The sequence below is a fragment of the Notolepis coatsorum genome (genome assembly GCF_963971535.1).
Source record: "Notolepis coatsorum genome assembly, chromosome: 7".
Taxonomy (NCBI): domain Eukaryota; kingdom Metazoa; phylum Chordata; class Actinopteri; order Aulopiformes; family Paralepididae; genus Notolepis; species Notolepis coatsorum.
The window spans coordinates 41335593-41357346 of record NC_140171.1 but is presented as its reverse complement, the minus strand read 5'-3'; positions in this window follow the sequence as shown (position 1 = coordinate 41357346).

Here is a 21754-nt window from a genome sequence, read left to right as displayed (position 1 = left end):
CACTTTCAAAACTTCACGACGAGGTAAACAAACAACAGATAGCTAGCGTTGACGCTGCCATTGTGGTTCTGGGTGATTTTAACAGCGCGCGTCTTAAAAAGGTGTTGCCGAATTTCTATCAGCATGTGACCTGTCCCACCAGAGGCGAGAACATATTAGACCATGTATACTCGCAATTTAAGAATGGGTATAAGTCACAGGCTCTTAGTCCATTCGGTAAGTCCGATCACGCCGCCATATTCCTTTTGCCAAAGTATAAACAAAGTCTCAAGCGAATGCCGGTGGTCTCGCGAGAGGTTAAGCGTTGGGCCGTGACGTCAGAGGAGTCACTCCAAGCTGCACTTGAATGCACAGACTGGAGTGTATTCCGTGATAACACAGCCAATATTAACTAATACACTGAAACGGTGCTTGACTATGTCTGTACTCTGGTAGAAGAAACAATCCCCTCCACCACAATTAAAATCTACCCAAATCAAAAGCCCTGGGTAGACAAATCCGTCCGTGAGGCTCTGAAAGTGCGCACATCAGCATACAACACCGGGCTGGAGACAGGCAACATGGAAGAACACAAGATGGCAAGATACAACGTCAGGAGAGCAGTAATAGAGGCAAAACGGCGTTACAGGGATAAAGTTGAACTTCAGTTTGAACAGGCTGACTCTAGAGGCATGTGGCAGGGCCTCAGAACAATGACAGATTACAAAGGCACCTCCCTCAAACTGAACAGTGACATCTCCTTAGCAAATTATCTCAATTCCTTCTATGTGAGGTTTGAGGCTGTGAATAAAAACACCAGCCTACAAACCACGGCAATGGGGGGGGGGGGGGGTCTGCTGATGGAGACTCAGTGTTCAGGGTAACAGAGCATGAGGTGAGACGGATCTTTAAAAAAGTGAATATCAGGAAGGCAGCAGGACCGGACGGCATCCCCGGCCGCGTCCTAAAAGTCTGTGCCGACCAACTGGCCCCGGTATTCACTGACATCTTCAACCTGTCCTTGGAACAGGCTGTCATCCCCACCTGTCTGAAGAAGTCCACCATCATCCCTGTACCCAAAAAATCTACGCCCGCTTGCCTCAACGACTACCGCCCTGTAGCCCTCACCTCCATAGCCATGAAGTGCTTTGAGAAGCTAGTGAAGGGCTACATCTGTTCCTCCCTCCCCATCAACCTGGACCCTCTGCAATTTGCATATCGCCCCAACAGGTCCACGGAGGACGCCATAGCCCATGTGCTGCACACAGCAGCATCACACCTGGACAAGAGGCAGGGGAACTATGTGAGAATGCTGTTCATCGACTACAGCTCAGCATACAACACCGGGCTGGAGACAGGCAACATGGAAGAACACAAGATGGCAAGATACAACGTCAGGAGAGCAGTAATAGAGGCAAAACGGCGTTACAGGGATAAAGTTGAACTTCAGTTTGAACAGGCTGACTCTAGAGGCATGTGGCAGGGCCTCAGAACAATGACAGATTACAAAGGCACCTCCCTCAAACTGAACAGTGACATCTCCTTAGCAAATTATCTCAATTCCTTCTATGTGAGGTTTGAGGCTGTGAATAAAAACACCAGCCTACAAACCACGGCAATGGGGGGGGGGGGGGGGTCTGCTGATGGAGACTCAGTGTTCAGGGTAACAGAGCATGAGGTGAGACGGATCTTTAAAAAAGTGAATATCAGGAAGGCAGCAGGACCGGACGGCATCCCCGGCCGCGTCCTAAAAGTCTGTGCCGACCAACTGGCCCCGGTATTCACTGACATCTTCAACCTGTCCTTGGAACAGGCTGTCATCCCCACCTGTCTGAAGAAGTCCACCATCATCCCTGTACCCAAAAAATCTACGCCCGCTTGCCTCAACGACTACCGCCCTGTAGCCCTCACCTCCATAGCCATGAAGTGCTTTGAGAAGCTAGTGAAGGGCTACATCTGTTCCTCCCTCCCCATCAACCTGGACCCTCTGCAATTTGCATATCGCCCCAACAGGTCCACGGAGGACGCCATAGCCCATGTGCTGCACACAGCAGCATCACACCTGGACAAGAGGCAGGGGAACTATGTGAGAATGCTGTTCATCGACTACAGCTCAGCATTCAATACCATAGTCCCCTCCAAACTCATAGCCAAGCTCAGGGACCTGGGCTTGAACTATGACCTCTGCCAGTGGGTCTTGGACTTCCTGACGGGCAGACCCCAGGTGGTAAGAGCAGGCAACTGCACCTCCTCATCCATCACGCTCAACATAGGGGCCCCCCAGGGCTGTGTTCTGAGCCCCCTCCTCTACTCCCTGTACACACATGACTGCGTAGCACAGAGGAACAACAACACCATCATCAAATTTGCTGATGACACAGTAGTGGTGGGCCTGATCTCTGCCAACGACGAAAGGGCCTACCTGGAAGAGGTAGAGAACCTGTCACAGTGGTGTCAGGAGAACTGCCTCTCCCTGAACGTCAGCAAAACAAAAGAGATGATTGTGGACTTCAGGAGGTCGGGGGTCAAGGACTACAGCCCCCTCAGCATCGACGGGGCACCGGTTGAGAGAGTGAACAGTTTCAAGTACCTCGGAGCCCACATATCCGAGGATTTGACATGGACCACACACATTGACAGTGTTGTGAAGAAGGCACGACAACGCCTCTACTTCCTCAGGCGCCTAAGGAAGTTCCAAGTCAGTCAGAAGATCCTTAGGAACTTCTACTCATGCACAATAGAGAGCATCCTGACTGGCAACATCACCTCCTGGTTTGGGAATAGCACTGCACAAGACCGTAGCAGACTACAAAGAGTGACACGTTCAGCCGAACGCACAATTGGAGGGGGGCTTCCCACCCTCCAGAACATTTACAACAAGCGGTGCAAGGGGAAGGCTAAGAGAATTATTAAGGACTCGAGCCACCCGAACAACTGCCTCTTTGAACTGCTGCGGTCAGGCAAGCGATACCGGAGTCTTAAGGCGAGCACAGAAAGACTCAGAAGAAGCTTCTATCCCCAGGCCATCAGGCTGCTAAACGAACAATAAACACTATGCAACAACCATCAAATGCACACAGCACACACACCCACACGCACACACTCACTTAAACAAACAACACACTGCAGCACCCACTCTCCACACTTTAGATCACACAAACACACTTTATATTTATTGATAAAGGATTTTCACTACAACTCGTACACCTACTGTAAATTGTACCTAAATTGCACCTCATCCTATTTCTGCCTTGCACTATATAGTATTGTATATTAGTACACTACACAGTATTGTATATTATATGGTAACTCAATTACGTCTATTCTGCATCGAACATTGTACATATGTCTATACTGAACACTGTGACCTCATTTTTTTTACTTCTAATTTACATGCTATACTATGTTATTTTATCTCATACTTATCTTGTCTTGCACAGTCTCTGGAGCGTAACAGTAAGAAGCATTTTGTATAAAAGTATTCTGTACTTCTGTATGACAACTATTAAAGAAACTTGAGAAACTTGAGAAACTTATTTCTATAAACACTGACTCTGCATCAACTGTCGCCAAAGTTAATGCAAGATCTTTTCTTTCAATAAATTGAAAGTTTTGATGTACATAAATTGACACTCCCCCTCCTGATTTATTCTGTCTGCAGGAATGAATTGAGTTATATTGTGACATATCATAGGATGCAGCGATATCCTCACAGAGCCAGGTTTCAGAGAGGGCAATTACAGAAAACTGATGCTCTAGTGATGATAAGTATTGGTTTAAATGATCGTAATTTTTCTGCAAACTACGTATGTTTAGATGGAAACTTGAGAAGATGTTACTCTGTACCTTCTGTCCTAGAAGTGTATTGTACTTCTTAAACTCCTCTTCATCATAATAATCGCTAGTATTCTTAGTGTTGTTAAAAAACATAGAGTCAGGATCAAACTCAATATCATATTGTTATTTTCATTAAGTTCAAATGGATTAAGAATCAAGTTATTGAAGTCAGACAAGGGAACTAACTCAGACTCAAAAACAATATTGCTAAAATCTGTGTCATTTAAACTGTGATAAGGAAATATAGTAGAACAGCCATCACAAATCCATGATGACCATTCTGAATTAAATCTATCTAAAGGTGTACACCTTGTATGACGTAATCTATTACAACATGTACAAACAGTACCACATTTAACTTTAGCATTGCACTTTAAACAAAGTGTGGTAACTGTCATTGAAAGAAAGTATGTGCATAAAGGCCTAAAACTTTAAAAACTGGAATATTATCCATTATGAATGATCACTGCTTGTGTTGGTGTTGGTGTTGGTACCAGGTCGGTGGACTATGAGTCGGTCTAACTTCAGGTAGGCTATGTTCCCTTTATCTCTCTCTTCTCTAATTTTTGGCAGCAATTATTTTCGTTTTGCACGGACACTCTCAGTGTAGTCCTCATTGATAAAGATTTTGGTGCCTTTAAGTGATTTTGCACATCTCATAATCTCATCCTTGTCCCTAGAACGAAGAAGTTTAACAACAACAGGCCGATCCCGACCCGATGCGTCATACTTCCCCGTTCTATGGGCACGTTCAAATTCAACTTGATTAGCATTTATCTTGAGATGGTCAGTAAGTACTTTCCTGGCCTTTTTTTCTGAGTCATTCCAAGTTTCAGATTTCTCATCTGGTAAGCCATCAAAAACAAGATTGTTGCGTCTAGACTGATTGTCAAGGTAGTCTGTTTTTGAGGAAAGACTGACCATTTCAGATTGCATTGTGGCGATGTTTTTTTTATATCTGTTGCAATTTATTCAAATCATCCTGTTTAGCAGACTTCAACTCATCCACATCTGCCTGGGATAACTGCAGACTAGATTTTAGGTCTTGAACATCTTTGGAAACATTGAGTAGATCTTTCATCAAGTTGTCAACTCGTACGTTTGTGGAGTCAACAATCAATTGTAGGAATGATTTGTAATTATTTTCTTGCAGCTGAATGAGATCTTTGTAAAACAGTTTTTGTTGTTCAAGCAGTTCATGAACCATTGAAATAGTAACAGCGTCTTCATCACTTCTATTTCCTCTATGTGACATATTTACAGTGACTACATTGATTCAGTGAAGCAGAAAGCAAGAGGTCTCACCAACAAAACACAATGATGCTTAAGCATATGGATCACAGGCTAGAGACGATGGTGGAGCCAGGGTGGCTGCTGCTAGCTTGGTGGTGCCCGGTTGCTGATGGTGGTAGCTGGGCTGTTGAAGCCTGGCCTGGTAGCCTGGCTGATGGTGGGGCCTGTGTTCAGCCTGGCTGATGGTGGGGCCTGTGCTCAGCCTGGCAGCCTGGCTGATGGTGGGGCCTGTGTACCGCCTGGTTGATGGTGGGGCCTGTGCTCAGCCTGGTAACCTGGCTGATGGTGAGGCCTGTGTACAGCCTGGTTGATGGTGGGGCCTGTGTACAGCCTGGTTGATGGTGGGGCCTGTGTTCAGCCTGGTTGCCTGGCTGATGGTGGGGCCTGTGTTCACCCTGGCTGATGGTGGGGCCTGTGTTCAGCCTGGTAGCCTGGCTGATGGTGGGGCCTGTGTACAGCCTGGCTGATGGTGGGGCCTGTGTACAGCCTGGTTGATGGTGGGGCCTGTGTTCAGCCTGGTAGCCTGGCTGATGGTGGGGCCTGTGTTCACCCTGGCAGCCTGGCTGATGTTGGGGCCTGGGCTCAGCCTGGTAGCCTGGCTGATGGTTGGGCCTGGGCTCAGCCTGGTTGCCTGGTTGATGTTGGGGCCTGGGCTTGATGGCAGCAGGATTGGTGGTAGCTAGACAGCTACTGAAACAGCTCAAACCAATAGTCAATATTGCTTCTGGTCACAGATTTTGACAAAGATGACGTAAAGGGACATCCAAAGTCCACTGACAATTTTGTGGTTACTTAGCGGATTATTTTCACCAGAGACACCAGCACAGCAGCATTGCATCCATCTTGGAAAAGGGGTTCCAGCTTCCTGATTTGACTGTTGCAAGAAACTGCCCAACTGATATTGATTTCAGTGCCTGGTGAAACTCCACTGGAGTTGGGACTGGATTCCTCTGTCTTATGCAGCTGAATAGATTTTCAAGACAGTCTTGGGTAAACCTGCTGGTCATCACAAACAAGTGTCCCTGGGCCAGCATGTCTTCTTGGATTGATAGTATTGTTGATGTTGCCATCACAATCCCTGTTTGCACAGGCTTCCATCTAGCCGGTTGTCCAATCTTCAGCCCACGGAACAGTTGGACCGTGTCCTGGAGGAACTTGATGGTCTTTTGGTATTCCTCCATCTTGTGCCTGCTCAGTGCCATTACTGGGTGGCGAGAGCAAATGAGGTCAAACCAATGGTCCACCTGCTCCAGGAACCATGCTGTTGTCTGGTAAGAGGGGGGTCGTTGTTCCCGCTCCACCATGAATTTCAGGCCGGCACTTGTTGCCTTGCTGAAGACATTCAACGCAGGGCCCACCTTCATCTTGTCGAAATGACTGGGATGAAGGGTTTTATGTGAGAGGTTTGGATCAATTTTCAATACCAACCTCTCTTGAAAATTCACCAAATCGTTCAATGGACCAATTGAAACCTCATTGGATGAGAGGTTCTCCTTCTCCACCGTATGTGGTGGAATTGTAAACATCTGTCCACGGACCAGGGCACTCTTCAGGTTCTTCACCAGATGTGGGACATCTGGCATGAAATATACTGTAGCCTCCTGTCTGGTCTTGCTGGATGTGGGACAAACGTTTTGTTTTGGTTCACTCCAAAGGCCTTCCACATTGCCAGATTAGGGCTGCCCATGTCGGTGGTGACATTAATTACATGTAGCCCTATGGAAGCTGCTCTGTCAATAATGTCCAGAATGATAGGTTTATAAATTGCTCCATTAGTGGAATTGCCACTGTAGTGGTAAGCCACTACTTGTTTCCAGCGTGTCGTGCTCCCTGACAACATAAAAACACACGCATGTGTTGCCTCTCCTGTGTGGCCGGGTAACGTCACGTCCCCATAAAGTTTCCCTGTCACCAGGTGCAGCTCCACGCTGGGTGTGATTGACATCTCGTCCAGAGTCAGCACACACTCCCTCTCCATCTCTGTCAGGCCATCTACTTTCAGCTTCAGTATGTCAAACAAATCCCCTAATACTCCTGGGCCCTCATTTATCAACGTTGCGTACGCACAGATATGTGCTTAACCCGTGCGTATGATCATTTCTAAGCAAAGTGTGGGATTTATCAATTTGAATGTGAATTTGACTTTGTGCGTATATCTACGCACAGCTCGGAGCATGCGTAGCTGACGCCCAGTGGTAGAATATCGTTACTGCAGACGGACAGCATATGCGCTCCTCAGGTCATGCATTAGTTTCAATGCGGAAATAAGCTTTCGTGCATTACTCCCGACACTGGCGCGTGTTCTGTATGAACCGTAATTCATTATAGTTCATTGTGAAATAGCGACAGTAGTGTAATTATAACGGGCTCATGCGCGAACAAGAGGTTGGCTTGCTTGTTTGGCACAGGAGGCAGACGCAGAACACCCACCTCAAAACGCGATTAAATATTGTTTCAAATAAAAAGCGACATACCATTATTTTGTGTCATGTTTCCAAATAAGATTGGCCACAACGAAAGGCTTTCTACTTCAATTTGTTGGTTAGAATAGATTACCTCACTCCGTTGAAACTTCACTGAGACTAACAGTAAAAGACAGTATTTTTATTTTTTTTGTGAGCTCCGCGCACAGATGTAATAATAATAATAATAATAATAACAATAAAAATAATAGCTTCATTTTATATAGCGCTTTTCAAGAGACCCATGCAAGGTCGCTTTACATAGATAGGGGGGGGGGAATAACAAAGTAATAAACATAGTGGACATGTAAATATGATGATGGGATTCAAGTTCATGTTTGTATTGATCACATAGGCAGGCTACATCATACATGGCAGTGAGATTCATTGTTCTTGTATATGCTCTCGTATTATTGTTTATATAGGCTACCCAATACTGACATCAAAATAGATTGTATGCTACGGGGTGTACTGACTGACTGCGCTCCGCGTAACTCAACTCGTTATTATTATTATTATTATTATTATTATTATTATTATTATTATTATTATTATTATTATTATTATTATTATTATTATTATTATTATTATTGTAACTGAGGGGTACAATTCCCTGACTGTATTACTAGATATGATACTTACTACCACTACCTTTGTACTTAATATTCGGCCACCCAGTACTCGGCATAAATATATTATGATGAACACTGTCACGTAGATGAAACGGATCCAACACAAATGTACGAATTAGAAATAGGTCTTTATTTCTACACAGCGATGGTGTGTAGAGCAAGCACTTAATCAAATCAATCACATTTATGAATGGGAATTAGTATGCACTTTTATGGCAAGAGTATTCGTCGGTATATCAATAGAGAATGTCCAATCTCTGAAGGCGCAGGTGGTACATATACGACCTGGAATAGTTAAGGAATAACAGCAATGATACTTTAATGATTATAGACTGGATACACTAGGGGGGGTTAATCCGGTCGCTTGTAAGCCGACAGGAGTAGGAAGGGGGGGGGGGGTAGAGTCCGGCTGCCTCATCCGGCCAAGGGTATCCCAGGTGAACCCACTGTAGTGCCGTTCAATGCGCCGGCGATCCTTGGACCACAGATGAAAGCAGATGGACTCTTTGTGGGCCGGCGTCCTCCGGTCCACGGAGGAGAGACGTGAAGCGGCCTCGTCTTGCAGAGCGCCTCCTCACCTTGCGTCCTCTCCAGGGGGGGGGGTTCCAACACACGGCAGTGTCGGGGGTCTTTATCCATGGAATAATCAACGTATACAAAGCATAATCCGTGCCTGGGAAGGCGGGCTGTCGTCGGTAGAATAATCCGGTATACAGGTCCACTCGCTCGTCGGCTCTGGGGCTCCTCGGGTGCAATCTCACATGGGGTCGATCATCCTGGTTAAGCAGCCAGTTTTCTGCCCGAAACGATGGGGTGCTGACTACGGTAGTATTCTCACCGCACGAAGCACTATATATTAACAGACTATTATTAGCTTAATAGACTACGTCCAACTCGACGATATAGTGCCAAATATGACTATTCAAATATTAATATACACGATGTCTCAATACCGATGGTAGGCCGAACTTGGCCTTACTCCCACACGTGGCGTCGTGGGGAGGCTTTACGTCTGTCACTCTATTGGAGGGTAAGAAACTGGACTGAAAAGGAAGTCCTACTTTAGTAGCGCAGTATATATACGCACTATGAACAAATAGTCCCATTAGTGGTGCGGTAGCCAGATTCCTACGCGCTAGGACTTGTTCGTACATGTTGAGCGGTACGTTTGAACTGGGTCTGGGGGGTATGGCAGCCTGGCACCAAGGTCTCGACCAATAGTAGAATGGAGACTATTATGGGATGTTCAGTAGGCTAGAATGGATATTCAATGCATATTGTACAAGGAATATACAAGGGATATCAAGGAATATTAGAGAATATACAAATACAATTAAATATATATATATAATAAATATATATATTCGGTTTAATCTGGCCCTTCACAACAGCCACCCCCTGATTGGTCCCAGACCTAATCAGTTAAGCAGAGACAGATTAATCGCGTTGTCTATTTACACATAAGGGTTTGCTGTAGGGGTCAGTCAACTTCACAAAGTCATAGGGTTATAGGGTCATGGTCATCATCGATTGTGTCTGGGAGTCGGGGCAGTTCTATGAGCCTCGCCACGGGACGGGTGTAAGTGCGACCCTGGACAAGCACTTCAGCTGCTCGGACCTTGCCGTCGGCACCGGTGATCACTTTGCTTACGCGGCCGGCCGGCCACATAGCTCTGGGCAGTGATTGATCAATAATCATGACGACTGTTCCTTCTGTCAAATTGTCTCTCTCCTTTACCCACTTCTGGCGGGTCTGTAGAGACGGTAGGTAGTGCAGTAGGAAACTGCTCCAAAACTTGTCGGCTAATACTTGGCTGTACCTCCACATTCGTCGGCCGTTCGCTTCTTCAGGCCGGTACATTGTCTGGGGTAATGCAGGATCTAGCCGCCCCATCAGGAGTGTGTTGGGGGTAACTGGGTAGATAACAGTGCTCAATCCACAGAACACAGGCTTCTTATTATCAGCCTCCTCCTGACTGGCTTCCCTCGGGATAGGCGTGGGCCACTCTCCTTCCGGGAGCTTTAGGAATGCTGGGCCGTCACTGTAGACATTGCGACGGGTGAGGTCATCCAGGGGCATCCCCCGGGTGATGACGTCAGCTGGGTTTTGTTTTGTATCAACGTAGCGCCACTCTGTTTCTCCGGTTAACTCTTCGGTTAAGTCTTGAATCTCGGTGACTCTGACTCCCACGAAGACTTTGTACTTGCATGAGTCCGATTTGATCCAGGCGAGTACTGTCGTGGAATCTGACCACAGGATTGTTCTAGACACCGGTATGGTGAGCTCACATTGGATGAGCGTGGCTAGGTGCGCTCCGGCTAGGGCTGCGCAGAGCTCTAGACGTGGGATAGATTGTTGCTTGCGTGGGGCTATTCTCGAGCGGGCGAGGACAAATGCTGTGTAGATCTCTCCCCCCTTTTCTTGGGCCCGCAAGTAGGCTACTGATCCGTATGCGACCTCTGAGGCGTCACTGAAGACGTGTAAGTCCATTTTACATGTCTCTGGCCTCACCGTGGGTGGGAAGTAGCTTCGGCGCATATTAACGCCTGGGAGTGAGTGGAGCTCCATCTCCCACTCTCTCCAGGTGGATGCAAGGTGTGCGGGAATGGGGTCGTCCCAGCCCTGGTCCTTGTCCCACAATGCTCGTACAATCATTTTTGCCCTGGTGGTGTACGGTAGAATACATCCTAGCGGGTCATACTGTCGGGCGAGTGTTGTGTACACACTCCGTCTGGTGGTCGGCGCCGCCGCCGGCCTTCCCTGCTCCGTAGTCAGGGGCTTGTGTCTGTAGTGAAGCGAATCTGTTTTGAATCGCCACACCAATCCCAGGGTCATCTCCTGGGCTTCTCCCAGGATTGTAGCCATCCAGGTCTCGCTGCTGGCTGCCTTGTCCTCGGAGGAGAGGCTGCGCAGTACTTGCGGATCGCTGCTGGCCCACTGCCTGAGATCAAAGCCGCCTTTGATCAATGAGGCGCGGAGTTTAATCAGGAGAGCCTCAGCTTCTTCCTGGGTTGAAAGGCTTTGTAGACAGTTGTCTACGTAGAAGCTGTTCTTTACGCTGTGTCGGACCTCTTCGTCCGCTGCTGGGTCCTCTGCTACATGTTTCTGTAGTGCAAATGTAGCACAGCAGGGGCTGCACGTCGTTCCAAAGGGGAGGACTTCCCATTGGTAGATGGCTGGGTTGCTCATCTCCTGGCTTCTCTCTCCATAGGAACCGTAACAGGGGCTTGTCCTCCTCTACTAATCTCACCTGCAGGAACATTCCTTTAATGTCCCCGCTGATGGCCACCCTTTCCTGGCGGAAGCGGAGTAGAACGCCGAGTAGGGAGGGGCCGAGTGTGGGACCGGGCAGTAACTCTTTATTCAGATTTTGGGATCCGATCTGGTAGCTGCAGTTAAATACTATGCAGTCTTTACCGTTGTGATGGACCTTGTGGTGAGGCACGTACCACGATTCAGTGGTCTGGTCAGCCTCTTTAATGTCCATCTTTGTGACATGTCCCGCTGTGATGAGCTTCTCAATCTCAGCGCGGTATACACTCTCTTGGGCGGGGTTCTTGGCTAAGCGCCGCTCCGTGTTCAGCAGGTACCGTTCTGTGGCGTCTGTCTTGGCGTGGAAAGTAGGCATTCCTTCTCGCCGCAGGAGTGGCGTGGCGTATCTCAACACGCCGTTGACCGGGACTCTCTTGGTCCCTGTCTCGAGGAGGTGAATGGCGTAAATGTCATCTTTAGAGCGAATGTCTTTCTTTCCGTTCTTAAAGGGCATTTGTTCCAAGGTCCATAACCGCTCTACGTGTTGCAGGAGTGCGGTTTCTCCCTCTGTGACTCGGGAGTGGAGACATCTAGTGGCTGTACTTCGGTTGAGCGATTTGGCGAGCGGGCCTTGGAGAGTCCATCCCAAACGGGTCTCGACTGCTGCAGGACAGCCTCGGGGTCCGGTATGAACCCGGTCTATCGGGATAATGAGGTCTGCATGGTCGGAGCCTATCAACAGGGTCGGCCTAGCATTGTCTATGAGCGGGATCGGTAACTTGCGCAGATGTACATATTTCTCCATCAGCTTGGCGACGGGGTATGTGTACCGCGACAGTCCTATTTCTTGGCTGGTGAAAGCGTCTGTAATCTGGTACCGTCGCTCAGGCTGGCCGCTTGCTGCGATAGAGAATGAGACATTCTCGCCCTTTATCGTCTTCAAATCTCGTCTTATTGTCCGAATTGTCATTTGGGTTTCGCTTCCCCGCAGCCCTAGCTGGGCCGCAGCGGAGGCAAGCAGCAGGGTCTTCTCTGACCCGTCATCGAGGACGGCGTAAGTGTCCAGGACTTTATTCTGGTAGCTTAGTGTCACACGCACTACTTTTAGGAGTACTCGGGCTCCACTGCTGCTGGCGGGATCGATGTACATGACGCTCGCTTTGCTGCTGGATGGTGCGGGTGAAGGGCGCCGTCTGTTACTGTCGTGAAGTATGTCCAGATGGGCTCCATCGCACTTGGTGCACCTTTTCTTTAAGCGGCATTCGGCTGCCATGTGTGAGCGCGCACAGCGAAAACAGCGCTTGTTGGACTTTATCCATTGACTTGCTTCCTCCGCGTTCAGCTTGTGGAAGGAGTCACATTGCTCTAGCCAGTGTTCTTTCTCACAGTAGGGGCACACTATCTTCCACTTCTCCGTTCTGGAGGGGGTACTGTGGCTCCTGCTGCTCGGTACTGACTCCGATTGGTGCATCACAGTCACCGATCTTCTTCCATCATTTAGTCGTCTGGTTCCTTCTCTGGAGCCAGGGGTGCTCCGTCCGAATGTATCTAGCCGTAGGCTGCTGACTTCTCTCGCCAGGAAGTCTGCTAGATCGAGGAGGTTCGGTTCGGGGCCGTTCGGGTCTCGGTGGTCTCTCTGCCGCCTAAAACGCTCCTGTCGAGCGGGCGGCAGCTTCTCCAAGATCCTTTCCACATTTGAGTTGGCGTAAAGTTCATGCCTCCCCTTCCCTCTCTGCGTCCCAACATCCCTACCAGGGACTGCACTCTGATGGACAGGTCGTCCAGTGCTCGATTGTCTATTGCTGGGGGTAAGCGGTCGATGTGTCGGATCTCCTGGATCACGTAATCCCATATGCGCCCATACCTCTGGTCCAATGCTACCAGCGCTGCTGTGTATGGGGTGGTGGAAGTCGCGTAGGCGAGCGCTATATTATGTGCGCGGGGTACCTTTAAGTGCTTCAGTAGGATGGCGTATTTGTGGCGTTCATCCAATACATCCACCAACATGGTCTCCAGACACATGCAGAGTTCTGTATACTGGGCCCGGTTCTCTTGGGTGAAGTCGGGTACCATAGGCGTGCCGATGTATGACGCTGACTGTGGATACATCGGCGAGCGTTGGGGGAGAGGCCTCCTAGGCGAGTCTCCTCCCGCTCCTTGGTATGGGCTGGTACCGGCAGTGTACCATGGCCCGCTTGTCCAGGTGCTGTTCCTCGGTGCGGGTCGTGCGTCGTGCTCACCCGTGTATAGAGTCGGGGGTCTGTAGCGCAGCTCCGCGGGAGTATAGCCTGGGCTGTACCGGACCTCCTGGTCCGGTAGAGTACTGTGCTGTCGTCGGGCGTGGTTCTCCTCCTCTTCCTCTTCGTCTTCAGTTAGGTCATCCAGTGCTTGTAGTCTCTGGTTTAGCCTCTCCACAGGATATGCTGCTCCTTCCCGGTTGCTAGGTCTCGCTTGGACCGGTGGGGGGAGGTGGTCTGTGGGGGGTATAGACCTCGTCTGTTGGTCAAGTTCAGGGTTGTTTACTCGGCTAGGGGATGCCGCCCTGGAGGTGTGTCTAGACGAGTTCCTGGAGCCTCTGGCGGAGGGAGAGGGTGTTGTCCGTCTGATCAGCTGTTCTATTAGTTGCGCTTGCTGTCTGTCGCGCTCTGCGTCCCGTAGAGCACCAGCAGCTGCTCGCTGGCTGTCTGCTCGGTCTCGGGCCACATTCTCTTCCCTCTGAATGCGTCTTATTTCTAGACATATATGCTCTTCTTCGCTCCGCTGCTGGATCTGCAGTCGGTCGCGTTCAGCAGCGGCGTTCAGGCTGATGAGGAAGGCCTGCTGTAGGGTCCTCTCTGCCTCGCTGGGAGAAGGCGGTTGTATAGGGGAGCCTTCCCTCGGGGTACTCCTTGCGGAGCCTTGGAGCTCTATCTCCACGGTGCTCTCACCGTCTTCTTCCGTGCCGAGTTCTCTCTCGGTAGCGTTGTATTCCTCCCGGGACTCATCGGGGACTACTTCTTCAGTACTGGCGGGGTGTGAAGTCATGTCTGGTTCCCACTGGTCCCCACCGTGAACTTGGTCAGTTACATTAGAACCCGTAGGGGCCTCTATGGTCGGGGTAGTCTGGGCGTTGGGGTTAGACATACTTTTACTTTCTAGTTTTACCGCGTTTACTGTTAGTAGAAGACTAGGTTGTTGACTGACAGCGTAAGCCTCTAAGTACTGAGGGAGCCATCGTTCGCGCTGCGGGCGTTGGTTAGGAGGATCGTTTCGTGGAGTGTTCATCATAGGCCATTTCAATATTAATAACACTATATTAATATTACACTAATTACCATCCGGCTCGAAGGACCAATTGTAACTGAGGGGTACAATTCCCTGACTGTATTACTAGATATGATACTTACTACCACTACGTTTGTACTTAATATTCGGCCACCCAGTACTCGGCATAAATATATTATGATGAACACTGTCACGTAGATGAAACGGATCCAACACAAATGTACGAATTAGAAATAGGTCTTTATTTCTACACAGCGATGGTGTGTAGAGCAAGCACTTAATCAAATCAATCACATTTATGAATGGGAATTAGTATGCACTTTTATGGCAAGAGTATTCGTCGGTATATCAATAGAGAATGTCCAATCTCTGAAGGCGCAGGTGGTACATATACGACCTGGAATAGTTAAGGAATAACAGCAATGATACTTTAATGATTATAGACTGGATACACTAGGGGGGGTTAATCCGGTCGCTTGTAAGCCGACAGGAGTAGGAAGGGGGGGGGGGGTAGAGTCCGGCTGCCTCATCCGGCCAAGGGTATCCCAGGTGAACCCACTGTAGTGCCGTTCAATGCGCCGGCGATCCTTGGACCACAGATGAAAGCAGATGGACTCTTTGTGGGCCGGCGTCCTCCGGTCCACGGAGGAGAGACGTGAAGCGGCCTCGTCTTGCAGAGCGCCTCCTCACCTTGCGTCCTCTCCAGGGGGGGGGGTTCCAACACACGGCAGTGTCGGGGGTCTTTATCCATGGAATAATCAACGTATACAAAGCATAATCCGTGCCTGGGAAGGCGGGCTGTCGTCGGTAGAATAATCCGGTATACAGGTCCACTCGCTCGTCGGCTCTGGGGCTCCTCGGGTGCAATCTCACATGGGGTCGATCATCCTGGTTAAGCAGCCAGTTTTCTGCCCGAAACGATGGGGTGCTGACTACGGTAGTATTTTCACCGCACGAAGCACTATATATTAACAGACTATTATTAGCTTAATAGACTACGTCCAACTCGACGATATAGTGCCAAATATGACTATTCAAATATTAATATACACGATGTCTCAATACCGATGGTAGGCCGAACTTGGCCTTACTCCCACACGTGGCGTCGCGGGGAGGCTTTACGTCTGTCACTCTATTGGAGGGTAAGAAACTGGACTGAAAAGGAAGTCCTACTTTAGTAGCGCAGTATATATACGCACTATGAACAAATAGTCCCATTAGTGGTGCGGTAGCCAGATTCCTACGCGGAACTAGGACTTGTTCGTACATGTTGAGCGGTACGTTTGAACTGGGTCTGGGGGGTATGGCAGCCTGGCACCAAGGTCTCGACCAATAGTAGAATGGAGACTATTATGGGATGTTCAGTAGGCTAGAATGGATATTCAATGCATATTGTACAAGGAATATACAAGGGATATCAAGGAATATTAGAGAATATACAAATACAATTAAATATATATATATAATAAATATATATATTCGGTTTAATCTGGCCCTTCACAACAATTATTATTATTATTATTATTATTATTATTATTATTATTATTATTATTATTATTATTATTATTATTATTATTATTATTATTATTATTATTATTATTATTATTATTATTATTATTATTATTATTATTATTATTATTATTATTATTATTATTATTATTATTATTATTATTATTATTATTATTATTATTATTATTATTATTATCAACACGGGAACGTTTTGATTATATTTAACACTTTTATCGCCATGGTTAAATTCATAATTTACCATCCCTCGCCTGCTCTATTTGTCTATGGAGAAGTTCCCCTTCTTTGCAGGGCTATAACTTTTTAAATTGTATTGCTAAATTGACATTATTATGGCCCATTCAATGTCCTATATCTATTGTTCAGGGTGTAGCAACGTTATACTTTTTCATTCACATATTCATACAAAAAATACGGTCTAAAGTATAAGTATGTTTTTATCGTTTTCTGCAGCTTTCTCCAGAACTTGATTTATAGCCCTAAATGCATTATATTGATGATCAAATACAGTTTATTTGATATATAATCTGTGCGAGATAAAAAATTTCAACTGGATGTGCTTCTAGGAGTTACTACTTATCATCTGATGTTGACCGGATGGGCGGGGGGTCGTTTATAATTCCGTGGGCAACGTTATATCATTCATCTAGTGTGGGTGATATGATCATCAGAGCAGTTTATATGGAACACGTTAAAAAAAAAACGCTGTATCTTACCGTAGCTTCCACGGGCCGTTGGGCGATGAGCGTGGAGCAGAGATATTCCTATTATGGGATGTATAAATACCCGATCCATTTCCAGGTTGTATAATAGTATATACGTCCAAATCATGTTGTTTATTGAGTTATGTGCACCGATCGGTGTTCACTGTGTCAAGATGGAGTCCCTCTAACGATAGCGAGTGCCCGGACGAAATATGGGTGAGAACCACTTCATGCACAGATCACTTCCTGTTGGGCGATCTGCCGATCGGCCACCAGATGGCGATCTTGAACCGTTAGAGAGTTGAGTGGAGCTCAGCAGTATATCTCAGGTCCCCGGGGGAGAAATATGATTTCGATCACAGATTTTTGAAATATTGATATCAAAGACGTGTTACGGCGTCTTCGGCAGAATGAGCATGGCAGGGAATGACGAGTTTCGGCGTCTCCAGCGATTAAAGTGTTAAAAGGCTTTACGTTAAACGAAACAAGTGGAATTTCTAAGCTGTAAGCAGAATACAAGTCATATGAACACCCACGATATAGTGTTCTTCCCCCTTCCTACTGTATAAGAAAGAATAAAAAACGCATTGCAATGAGAACAGAGGGTGTATGTGTATTACAAAACCCTTGCAATAAATGTGTCTTAAATGAATGAAAAGCATACATGCTCTGGACACAGAGCATATATTGTGTGGATGATATGACTTGTCTTATGCTTACAGAATTCCACGTATTTAGTTTTACAATGTCAAAGCCTTTTAATATAAATCAAAACGTTCCCAATTTTCTGCAATCTATGCGCAAAATAATAACGAGTTGAGTTCTAACAAAGAACGTATTACATGCTGGGTATGCTGATAGAGTAAACTATGATATGAATATGAATAGGAATATGATATAAGGTATACACTGGTCCGTCCGCGAGGATAGCAACGAGGAGTCGGATAGCCATTAAATGCCATTTGAGAATATAGGCTATTAATGCAAAGCGACAGCTGTGTCATGTGCTATTATATATGCGCAAGTTACTGTTGCATAATGTAGGCTATGGGCTGACTGCTATTATATGTAATTCATATAGGCTACCTAATACCGACAACAAAATAGATTGTATCATATGCCTCTATACACATCATATTATATCCGGTAGCCAATCCATATTCCAGCATGGTTATAATGATGACACACCAACGCGTCAAACAGACAGTGGTTAACAAACGGTCTTTATTAGTATATTAGGGAGTCGTTGATATCTGACATCACCATGTACAAGTCCGCCAGCATTTTATTTATTATCATCCGGGTTGTGTCTTTTTGGTTCGGCAGCGCCTCTGTGAACAATCTCTCGGAGTTCGCTCGGGTCAGTCCATTATTTCACATCCCATGGGGGTGTACCATTACCATATATGGATAATCGGGGCGGTTCTGGTATGCAAATACGTAAAAGCGTGCACGAGCTGCAGCGTAGGATCAAAGTGATATTTATCAAGACGTGTGCGTACGACCTGTGTATGCACGTGTGATAAATCCTGTTTTTTTTGTGCTTACACACATTCTAAATTATGTGCTTAAGAACAAAGATAGAACACTTTCTAAGAATTTTTGATAAATGAGGGCCCAGTGGTTCCATCTTTATATGCTGCAGTCTCCTTTGCAGGGTTCTGATGTCGGGGAGAGGAATCTCCATCTCCTGAAGCAGCCTGTAGCCTGTAGGATTTTTATGGCCTTTTTAATGATGTCATTTCCCCATCTCATGCCCATCTTGCTCTTCATACCAATGGCTTTTATCTGATCTTTTGAAAAAATTCGAGCTAATTTATTTTCCATGACAACACTTTTTTTCCGTAGGACCACATTGATTCTTTTTTGTCTTTTTTATTTTTTTTTAACTTAATTTTTTAGCGTTTATCGCTTTTCTGGTCAAGCATGACCGACAGATACAGGGTGAAACGGGATATAGAGCAGGGGAAGACATTCTGGCAAATGACGGCGGGTCCGGGAATCGAACTCGGAGTCCACCAGATCCGTGACGCAGCACGGTTTTCCCCGACGCAGAAATAGCGCCGAGATATGCGGTGAGCTACTGGAGCCCCCCTCTTTTTTCTTTTCTTTTTAGGGCTGCCTCTAACTGATGTATTTTTCTTTCTAACTCAACCCTCAAGGCTTTCTCACTGGCTCCTGGTTCACTTGGACGCTGCACACTGGTTTCTGGCTCATTGGCTCCTGGTATGGCCCTCTCAATCTCCTCACAGTCTTCACCTTCGTTGCCCTCTCTTCCCTCATTTTCCCTTCCCTCACTTCCTGCCTCAATATCTGAAATGATGACATGGCATTCAGTGGCGGCCGGTGGGTACTTCGCCACTAGGGGCGCTATACCAAACATTTTGCAAACATGTACAGTACAGTACCACGCAACAGACTCATGGCAAGACGTGAGCGATTCGACTCACGCTCACGGCAATGAATCGGCTCTTATGAACGAGTCGCTCAGCTGTTACTACAACAACACACAACCAGTCAAATAAAGTATAGTCTAGACTCTAATTCACAACTTGAAACACAATATATAAATAGAAAAGTTAGAAACAAAACTCGCCCCGTCTCCAAACACAGGCAGATCTCTCCCTCTCTCCTTCTCTCTCTCACACACAGCGCGACGTGGAATCGATTCGTTACACAATCAGACCTATTATATACCAAGAATAACTTCAGTATGAGTACAGGGCTGTACACATATTTTGCATATTGTTAAACGAGCCAAGGCTAGCTATTAAACTATCGATATGAATCGAAAATCTGGGACCCTGATGTAAACAAGACAAACGTCTTTCTCTGGTCTGCATTGTGTGTATTGAGCCGTACTGTATTGTACCCATTCTGCAATCTGTTAATAAAGTTCTCATTCATTCATTCAAACATAGACGATATTGAACAAGCCACGTATTTTCAATCCGAGAGAGCTGCAGTAGTTAAATCAATGAGCCATCGACACAGTCAGTGTGGTAACGTTATTATTGCATCCAAGATTGATACACGGCTGGCTAGGCAGTTGGTAGTCATAGTCTTGTGTTATAAAATAAATAAACAATCAGCAATGTCTCGCTTCATGAATGGCCAGCAGTAGCCTAACAGTACTGCTCCTAAAAAAAACTATTTACAAATGTTAACGTTAACCACGAGAGAGAGAGAGAGAGAGAGAGAGAGAGAGAGAGAGAGAGAGAGAGAGAGAGAGAGAGAGAGAGAGAGAGAGAGAGAGAGAGAGAGAGAGAGAGAGAGAGACTCACTGTTTAGTTGAAACGTCCAGGGCAGGAGAGCTTGATAAACGTGTATAATCCACTGATGATGTATTCCAGACCACTGTCCACTGTAGTCTGTCTCCAGACTGCATCCGCCATATAGCTTGTTAGCCAAGTGTTAGCTCGTTAGCACAACACAAGTACATTCCTTTGTCCATTTCCGCTCGAACAGACTGCAAACTACCTGGCGTTCTATCGCCATGCTCTAAGACAAACTCTAACCTTAACCAACTTTGAAAGAGTGCCTAAGCTTAACAGTCTAAAGAACTTGCAGTCACGGCACGCTCGTCTAAGACAAACAGCTGCCTGCATCATTCTCACAACAACACAACTATCTCCACCGACCAACCTAGGAATAACCTAGAATTGGAACATTAGAAATTGGATTCGGCCAATCAGAGATCGTCTCTGTGAAATTCTGCTACGGAAAAAAATACTGGCGTCGGCCAATCAGAGAGCGTCTCCGCGAAATGCGGCTACAGATATTCTTGACGCTACTGGCTAGACCGCTTCAAATCGCGCCCGGATTCCAACATAATAGTCATATTTCAACGCACAACGCGTTATGCACTGATTGGCTGTGACGGATACAGCGATCAAACTGTGACGCGCACTCAGAGCGCTATCGCGTATAGCCCGGGCCGAGAAATACAAAAAAATAAAAAAAATAAAAAAAACGTGATGTCACTTCCTGCTCTGGAAAACGAGTTTTTTTAATTGCGATAATAACGTTATATTGTGCATTGGAAATACAAACATACTTAAAATGAGTAAATATTATTCATTTTAAACATGTTTATATTATTTATAGGGCTATAAAACAAAAAACAAAAAGATACTTTTTCTTGTTCTACTCTCATATAACCAGGCAGGGCCTGAAGGGGGGGCGGCGCCCTTGCGCCCCTAGTGGCAGAGCCGCCACTGATGGCATTGTCAGTGAGGGTGTGTACTGTGTGGGCTAGTCATTGAAATTAGAAATATTATATAAATTATAACTTCACGTTTATTCATACCAAAGTTAATTTGAGCACAATATGTGTGGTCACTGGCCACTGTATGAATATGTGCTGGAGGTTCTGGGGGGGTTCTCACAGTGGGACCCTTCCTCCTCTTGGGTTTCGGGCGATGCACAAATAGTGTTGGAACAGCATCAGCCTTCAATTTCAGATGGCCTTTTCTGTTTGCTGTGAACTGGTCTCCCTCAAAATGTGCCTGCAGAATAATTCCAGACTTTACCCCATAATTGCTAATCACAATTTCATTGTAGTCATGTACATATTACAGTAAAATAAATTGAACCTTAATCCACAAGTTAAATGTCCAAATGTGGAGTAGAAATGTAACTTACCGCACACAGTTTTCTATTATTGTAATTTCTTGTGATGGTCAGGTTGCTTCTGCTGACTTTGGCCAACCATTTTCTTCTCCTGTCTGTGTCCTTTGGGAACCCATACATACGGATCCCTTTCTCTGACCGATTGGTGCACCCGAATGCTGCATAGCCGAC